The sequence below is a fragment of the Plectropomus leopardus genome, chromosome 18, assembly GCF_008729295.1.
Source record: "Plectropomus leopardus isolate mb chromosome 18, YSFRI_Pleo_2.0, whole genome shotgun sequence".
NCBI lineage: Eukaryota > Metazoa > Chordata > Actinopteri > Perciformes > Serranidae > Plectropomus > Plectropomus leopardus.
In genome coordinates this window covers 5302816-5311884 of record NC_056480.1, presented here as the reverse complement: position 1 = coordinate 5311884, position 9069 = coordinate 5302816, and the positions used below count along the sequence as shown (strand labels likewise).

Genomic DNA, 9069 nt, shown 5'->3' with positions numbered 1-9069 from the left:
TTTCTAACGGAAAAATGAAGTTGTCGTTTCACTCTCTTCAAAGCCAGACTTCATTGAGAAAAACATCATTTAAAATTGCTGAACACAGGAGTTCCTGGTTTACTGCTGCATCAAGTAGTTTGTTTATGTTATGTTATTGTATGGTTAAAATGGTTAGTTCGGATCCATCAAAGTCACAAAAAACTCAAACTAGCTACCTGATCCAGTAAGTAATGGACCAGCAGCTCCCGTGCTCAGTGAGCTAAAATTACTGTTTTTGTCAATGGAGTTTGGTAGAATTGACAAGAGCATCAATGTGTAACTTTCACGCTGGATCAGGCTGTCTGACATGAAGGTGAAGCCGTGAAAATACTCTCAAGATATCGTACACTTAAACTAAAAGATTTTTTGGGGGGTGGGATTTTTTTTAGGTGGCTGAAACAGGTTTTGTTGCTGACCCCCATTCGCACCAGTGTCGGACTTCAGCCTGTTTCTCCAAACTTGCGGCTTTCCGACTGACGTCAACTGAATGTAAATCACCGACTTTGATTAAGAACCACATACAACCCCACTTAAAAAAATCCAAATGATCCCTTCAAGAACAGTTACGTTGCTATCCGGTGAGTTTTTCAAGAATATTTGGAATGACAATACTTGCTTCACATAAATTTACTCGTGAAAATCTTATTATCAACATTCAGTGTTTGCTTTGTATTAGATTTCCGCTTCCTTTTGAAAAGGAGATTGCGTTTATTTTGTTGCTGTGAAACGCTTCGCATCGCTTAGAGACAATCACAATCTACAAAAACATGGTATTTTTAATGCAGATTACTAAGGTGAAAGGCATGTTTGACTGTTCAGTGTGAGTTAACGGTAAATATCAGTCCTGACAGACGATCTCTGAGAGACCATATGCAATCTTTGCATTTTTTCTGCTTACTGAATGTGTTTTCTGTTTCTTTCTTTACTTTGTCTGCATGTCTCCTCTGTTTTGAAGTATACGATGGCTGTTAAATAACAACCATGCAATGTTTAAGGGGCTATATTCTTGAACGTGTCCTCTTTTTCTTTTCAATGCCAAATACTGTTATTTTTAAAATATACTGTATGTTTTTGTTTTTAATGTATTTCATCTCATTTTCATGGACCTGTGAGGCCACATGTAGAGAGCCTGAATGTGATCCTGTAAAAGGGAACACTATCATAATAATCAATGCTAATTTAATTAAAATAATCACTATTTTCCCCGCAGTAGCTGTTCGGGACCTCAGCACAGTCCTGTAAGGTTTTCCTGTGTACTTAAGACACTCAATACAGTGTAAATAAACTTTAAAAAGTTTCAGACTCAAGTTTCTGTTTATTATATATTACTTTAAAAATATAATTCTATATTATTGACAAACCACATCTTCTATAAATATAATCTAACTGTAAAAATACATATTTTTGACAAAACAAATCTTCTGTAAATATAATCTTTGCCACATTTTCAGAAAAAAATTTGTTTCTTGATGAGAAATGCTGCAATACTGAAGGAACCATCAAGACGTCTGTTATTGTGTCCATATGCATGTTAAAAAGTTATCTTTCCTGTACACACACGCCAAAGGTGCCCTCCTAATGCTATTAAAATTTAAGCATTTAAAAAGTGAGTTCAGCCACCTTCCTTAAAACTAAACACATTTTACACGGTCCAATAAAGAGAAAAAGGCTTAGCTGTTTCTATTTCAGTCTGTTTTCAGTTCCTAAAAGTTATCTAACATTTTAGATTTAAAAATGTCTTGTTCAGCATTCGGTTGTACTAAAAGGCCCTCTACTGAGTCAGATGTTCAGGTATTACAGTAAATAAAAAATTAGCATTAGCATTATCACAGTTCGCAGATGTAAAACAGGTCCCCGTGGACGTCGCTATAAAGCAAGAACAACAATTAAAGTGACTCAAAACTATTTCTATGTACATACGGGAATGTTAGTAGCATTTTAAGGCTGACTTGAAAAAATGTGAACCTATAATTTAAAAGTAAACTAAAGATTGCTGGCTTTATGTGCTTTTGTAAACAGCAGCATCGACACGGTCTGCAGGCTCGTTCGCTGCATAGTTTAAGCGCGTTAGTGTTTTGTGGTAAGTGTGTTTTACTGTATTTTCACATTTATAGTAATTCGTAGTTTTACGTAGGGGTCGACAGATTTTCAGCCCGGCCGATATTTGGAATTTTGCCAATTATCTGTATCGGCGTTTTATTTTATTGACATCCGATAAAACTAATTAATAAAAAAGTGTGTGTTACACTCAAGCAACAATACATGCAAAGAAAGTGGAACTTTAACGCTCTAAAACCTCAGGGTGCTATTATTTATTCATTTTTTATTTAAATTTTTACTAAAATTTATAAAACGAAAAGTTGCTGCGAATTTGTATTTATATGATGTTGAAAGTTTCAGTTTTGACAAAACATTTCCTAAAGGCGTTTAAACAAAATTTTGTGTTTGAGTTTGTTATATTCTAAATATTGACACAAAGATTTTCTTTTTTTTGTAAAATATAATATCTATATAATATCTGCTATCGGTTTCAATAAGTACTGATAATCAGTATTGGCCCTGAAAAAACAATGTTGGTCGACCCCTAATTTATATTCATTTATTTATTCAAGTTTTTTTTTTTCCCTATGGTCCGAGTCCTACCAGCTACTTAGTGCACATTTCTCCTCTCTAATTTAGGGTGTATGCTGACTGTCATCTCCTGTTGTATACTGACTTTGGGTAAGTACGTCATAAAATCCCACTTCAAAAAATCCTAACCGTCTCTTTGAATTGCGTCATCCATATCTAATAAATAAATTAATTTAAATTCAAACGAATGCAGTGAGACGATGTGAATAAGCGCAGTCCTAACCGGACCTAAATGTTCCCATGAGGTCACGCCCCCCTTTATCCCACACACCCCCACGATCAGTGAAGCCGCTGTATCTGTGTGAGTCGGTCTGACCTCCGTCTCCGGTGGACGTCAGGTGATGCAGGTCAGGAGTAGAAGTTCTCGGCCAACTTCCTCATTCTTTTATTGCAGCGTTTCGTGTCGGGTGCCGGTGTGCTGGGCCGGCTGCGAAACACAACGGCTCTATCTTCGTCTAAATCCTCCAGTGAGGAAACAGGAAAGTCCGGCTCATCTCCAGGAAGAGTTTTAGTCCTAGTCGGCCCCTGGCCAACTCGGGACTTCTCCGCGGCGTCCCCTTTCAGCTCCTCCTTGGAGAGACTTGGATGGTAGCACTTGTAATAAATCATTTTGAAGAAGAGGCCGAGCATGTAAACTCCAACAACGCTGACGGCGATGATCACGGCGTACAACGGTGGGATTTCAAAAAAAGGCGGTTCAGTGCTCATCTTCCAGCACCACAGACCGCAGAGGAGGGTCAGGTCAACCAGTATGTACCCGTGATACAGCAGAGTCCTGTACCTCGTCCTCCCCTCCACCACGTTAAACCAGTCGAAATACCAAATGAGGCCCACGGTGGCTCGGTAAAGCCACTCTCCCCCGCGGCTGTCCATGAAGTCCGTCTTGGATCTCCAGACGAAGAAGAACAAAACAATCCAGGAGCATAAAATGTGGGTGAAGATGAAGCAGGGCAGCACGGAGGCGAAGAGGGCGAGGGCGGTGAGGCGAGACGCGATGAGGAGCAGGTTCCAGAGGAAGTAGACCAGTGAGGAAATGATCTTCTGCTTCTGCTTGTCGGGCAGGAAGGAGCGCAGCGAGCGGTGGTACATGGTCACGCTGAAGGCGATGGCTGAGGCCGAGCCGACGGCTTTCAGCACTGCGGAGGAGAAGAGGAAGTCATCATTAGAGGAAGCTACAACTGACTGTAAATCTGTTTCCTCTTGGTCAAGGGTAAAACGCAATCTCATTAACCCCTAGAAAATTGGCTTAATTTCTTTCAAAATCAATGAGCAACTTAAGAAGACATGACCCAAAAAGTAGCTAGAAATTAGCAAGAAAAAACAGTAAAATAATAAATAAATAAATAAAACAAAAATAAAGTAATGACCAGAGAAAATGCTTAAAATTGGAATAATTCTGTACTCAGCCTCCCACCTACTGTATGTTAAGAGATGTTATGCAGCACCTTAAACTAGAAAAGGTTAAATTTATTTTATGAGGCTCTGTTGAAAAGTTTAATATGACCTGGCAACCCTTTATTGATTATGAAGAGGCGAGGCTGTAATAAAAGTCCCAACTTTATACTGCTGCTACCAGGTTAGGTTGGTGCCAATGACTAACATATACAGCAAACCTGTGTTTTAATCAATATTTATACTGCATACTTCATATTATGCTGTATTTGTTGAGTTGTGTCTGTATGTGTCAACTCCTCACATTTCTTTGGCATTTTTGTATAATTCATTTTTAATCTGTCCTGGTTGATAATTGAAAAACACAGATGTAAAAAACAAACAAAAAAAAAAAAAAAAATAATGCTGTAAATGGGTGCCCTGGGAGTTATTGGCCCCATGTACAGAGGCTATGTCCTCGCTACAGGAGCCGATTCCAGCCCCTGGTCCTTTGCTGCATGTTACCCCCTCAGTCTCCCCCTTTCATGCTTGTACTGTCCTGTCAAATAAAGGCAAAAGAAGCAAAATAAAACAAATAAAAAGAACTGTGGGGCACCAAGTAGCTCAGTTGGTAGAGTGGGTGCCCCATGAGCAGAGACTATGTGTTTGTTGCAGCAGCCGTGTGTTCGATTCTGGCCTCAGCTCTTCACTGTGTGCCATCTCCTCTCTCTTCCCCTCTCACACTTAAGCCATCGTATCATATAAAGGCAAAAATCCCCCCAAAATGTAGCTTTTTTTTTTAAGGGAAAAAATTATTCTGTAAAATTATTTTAAATATATAATTATGATAATTAGAAATACCGTTTTCTAGACATTTTCCCTATTTAAAAAAAAAATCTATTTTTTTTAATAAATAAAAAAATTAAAATAAATAAATATCCATGTGCTCTAATTCCTGAATGACTTCCTGTTTTAGTCTCGTTTGTTTTGTGATTTACTCTTTACTTATCCATTTTTTTGAGGCTGTGTACATATCTTAACTTGTTTAATTCTGGTCCTCGCTCAGTTCAGTTTATGTGAAAGATATAAACATAACCATGATGTGACTTTTCTTTTGACCGTTTGATATTAATGTTCAATAAATTTAAATAAAAGTTTTTTATCGAGCCAACTGCGACTCCTGCGCATGCGCTTGAGGACCTCCCTGCAGCCAGGTGCCTCCAATTTTTCGCGGCGGCAGCGAAACACTAAAACTTTCAGTAATTTACCTAAATGTCAGTTAAAAACACGAACCAGAACAAAGAAAACATATTAATCCACGACATACCTTGTTTCCATGGCAGCCTGGTGCTTATTTCAGCAACAAACAGCTTAACACTTCAGTGCAAACTTTTCGGCGTTTCCCCCCAATTTCCTCGCACGTTTGTACCGTAATTATCTGTTTCCGCCTAGCAGGCTTCAAAATAAAGGTCCCAAAAGAGCTAAAAGAAAGTTTGACTTTCAAAATAAGAGCTGACAGGAAGTGAATTTAACTGTAAAGTCAGTGTAAGGGGAATTCAGAGATTTCTTTCCAAACACCTCATAAATGTTGGCAAATGGCAGACTTGTATTTATAATACAGAATGATTGGTTAAAACTAAAAATGCAGGTTTTCATACCAAAATGTTTCATCTTATGTAGATAGTAAACATTAGTTCTATGACAAATTCATGTTATAGATTGTGTTTATTTATTATTATTTTATTTTATTCTTTATTTTGGACATACTGGTACGCTTATTTACATTTTAAGTTGCACTACATTGTATAGGGTCTCAGGGTCGCCCAGAGTTGCAGTTGCAGGGTTACATTATTCTAATAAATAACGTTAGTTTTTTTACAAGTGAAAATAAATTACTCAGAGATGCATATTTATCCAACAAAGTTTATCGAGATTGACATTAGATTTAATTAATTCAAATGTACAGAAACAGTTTTTGCTAAGGGAGCCTGGACAAAGAAAGAATAAATTAAATATGTAACAAAACAAGTACATCAGTGGTTAAATGGAGTTAAGAAACTCTCGGCAAAGGTAAGGCTGTGATATATTCACCAAAAAACAAACAAAAAAAGATATGTTGCACTCTAGTTAGTTCTACTTTAATAACCTTGCAACAGCATTACTTTGCACAGCTTCTTTCTCAAACTGCCAATCCGAATAGTGAAATGATGTAAAACAGCTTCTCACTTGTGAAATGTTATTTCCCGTTGCTTAGATTTTATGTTTTTGATTGGAACAGATGGTCTGGTGTCTGTCTACAGTAAAGGTCATAAAGCCCGCCCCTCCATGTTAGTGATTGGCACATGAGCCAAAACTGAAGAATTTGTTGTCATGATAAGTTTGTTTTTAATGAGTTATCAAATTATATAAAAAGAGGATTTTCTGCCATGATTGACAGATGTGACAGTCAGTCAGTGTGTTTGCATTAAATGGAGTTACTCACAATTTGTCATTTTGGCGGGAACTACCCCACCACGGATAGCACTACTGCGCAGACTCCGGCTCCAAATGATGTTACCAGCGCAAGATGGCAGCGCCCCTAGTCTGGATATTTTAGCCTCACTTAAGCATAGCGGGGGAGAGTGGGGGCATGTCATCCCATCTTTATACACAGTCTATGATCAACGCCCGCCTCTGCAGTGACCACTTCACACCGTGAGTTTTACTTAGTTTCCCGGGAGACAGCTGGATTCACGGAACAAACCGCTGCTTATTTACATAAACGCTTGATATTGTTATGCATTGGTGACACGCAACTGCTCCACATGAACGTGACGTAACTCAGAGACATGATTAACACACTGCACCTGTCACAGGGTCGAGCTCGCCACGCTGCAGGATGATGGTGAGCATGAGCACGAGCTGAGGAGCGCTCTCCGAAAACGCCTCTATGAGCCGCAGCATGCTCAGGTCGTGGCTCAGGAACGCTGCGATGTCCTGAGGGTCAGGGATCTGTGAGTAGGAGCTGCATATAAAGAGATCTCCACGACACCTGCGTGCCTGAGAAGACAAGGTTGTGGGATATAAAAACACACAGTTAAAACCATCGTAATAATATTAGTCATCAGTGATGGAAAATGAGTAGCTTACTAATATTTTTCACTTAAATATCAATATTACAATATCAGCAATATCACACTCAAAGTCATGCTGATGTACTGAATATCAGCACGGCTGTATTTCGGCAAGAGGCCATAGCGTACAAGAGCATGGCCTCAAGTGTGGTACAGTTTAAGAAGCTGTTTAAAATTAAAGTTAAAATAAAATGATAAATAATAAAATGCAAATTAATAAGTAACTGAAGCTGTCGAGCAAAAGTATTATGTAAGTGGTAAGGACAAAGTACAATTTAGACTTTCAAAATGTAGTGGTTAATAAGTATAAAGTAGGATCAGGTGAAAAATACTCAGGTAAAGTACACACTTAGTAAAGTATATAATTTACTATACCTCACAATTGTGGGTTACTTCAGTACTCTCAACTACTGAGACATTTATTTCGATTTCTTTGGAAGTTTTGTCATCAATGTATGAAAAGGAAAACCAGTTTAACAGCATGCTGTAAAATCAAATCTGATTATCTACGGCAGACAACGAAACTGCGGTGTAACTCATGTTCCTGCTATTACCGAGTCACTGTGGTCACAAGAATGCATCTGCAGAGGCTCACTAACGAAAAAAACTACTGTTGTGACAAAATGTTCTGTTTCATTTACCACATTAAGAGGAAATGAGGAGAGAGGAACAGATGATGTAATTCAGAGCAGATATGACTTAATGTTATGTTTATTTCTTCAAAAGCATGCTGTTTTCTGTGTACTAAAATTGTTTCACATCCCTGTAGTTTGGAGGGCGGTTACAGGTTGTTTCCCACAACAGTCCCATTCAGGTTGCATTTCCCGTAAATGGGAATATTTTCTCCAGCAGATTAGGGTGGAGCTCCAGATAATAAACCACATGAGAAAGAGAAAACACCTTACTTTACTGCCAGTTTCCCACAACACACACACACACACACACACACACACCTAAACAGCAGAAAACACAGTCTGTGGCACATTAAACACACCAAGATGATATTAGTATGAAAGGTTTACGACACCTGAAGTAGATTCCCAGCTGAAACACGTGGAGAAGTTTGAGCAGGCTCAGGCTCAGACATTTCTCAACCCTTGTCTGCCTCTCAAAGTCCTCGTAGCTGTACCACAGCAAGCTGTAGGCCTGAACAAGAACGGACGAGCCGATGAGAAGCAGCAGCAGGACACCGAGGCTCCAGTAGGCTTTCTCCTGATAGAAAGTCACAACAGCATAGATATCCAACCCTATGTCCAACAGTAAAAACAGAAGACCAGCACAAATAAACAGGAAGTCCACGGGGGAGTACTTGAAAACACCCATTGTGACTGTCAAACTAAAGCTGGCATATCCTCTTTAACTTCCTGCTCCTAGACTACATAGAAGCTGTTGACAGGTCACTTGGTAACTTCTGAAAAGAGAAACAACCGAAAGTATGCAAAGAGCAAAGGTTCAGTGTTCAAATACTGTGAAATCCCTCCTACAAACTGACCCTCCTTCAGAGTTATGTAACCCCTTAAAGGCATACTGTAGCCACACAAACACCACGACTTTACATGATTACCACTCATACTGAGAGCTGTCACTTTAACACACAGGCTGAGATAGTGAGGACTAATGTAAAATACCACCCTGTTAGGTGTTCACTTGTGGAACAGCTGTAGTGTGGATTTAAAAACATGTGGAGCATTTAACAAATTTAAACATGTTTTAAAAATATGTATATTTAAGAGATATGAGATGGTAAAACAGAGAGGGAAACAGAGTAAGAGCAAGAGATGATAGAAGACAGGTAGGCTGCTGTGTTGATGTGTGCCTTTGTCCTGTGTTGTGTGTGTGTGTGTGTGTATATATATATATTTATATATATCGTCACATATCAATTAATAGCCAGTGGAACAGGCATCTGTATGGGACAGGCGTTTATATTCCT

At 38.8% G+C, this 9069-nt stretch overlaps 1 pseudogene; it reads right to left on the bottom strand.

The window, feature by feature from the left end:
• Positions 1 to 20: 20 nt before the first annotated feature.
• LOC121957865 lies at positions 21 to 8562 on the bottom strand (annotated as a pseudogene).
• Positions 8563 to 9069: the final 507 nt, after the last annotated feature.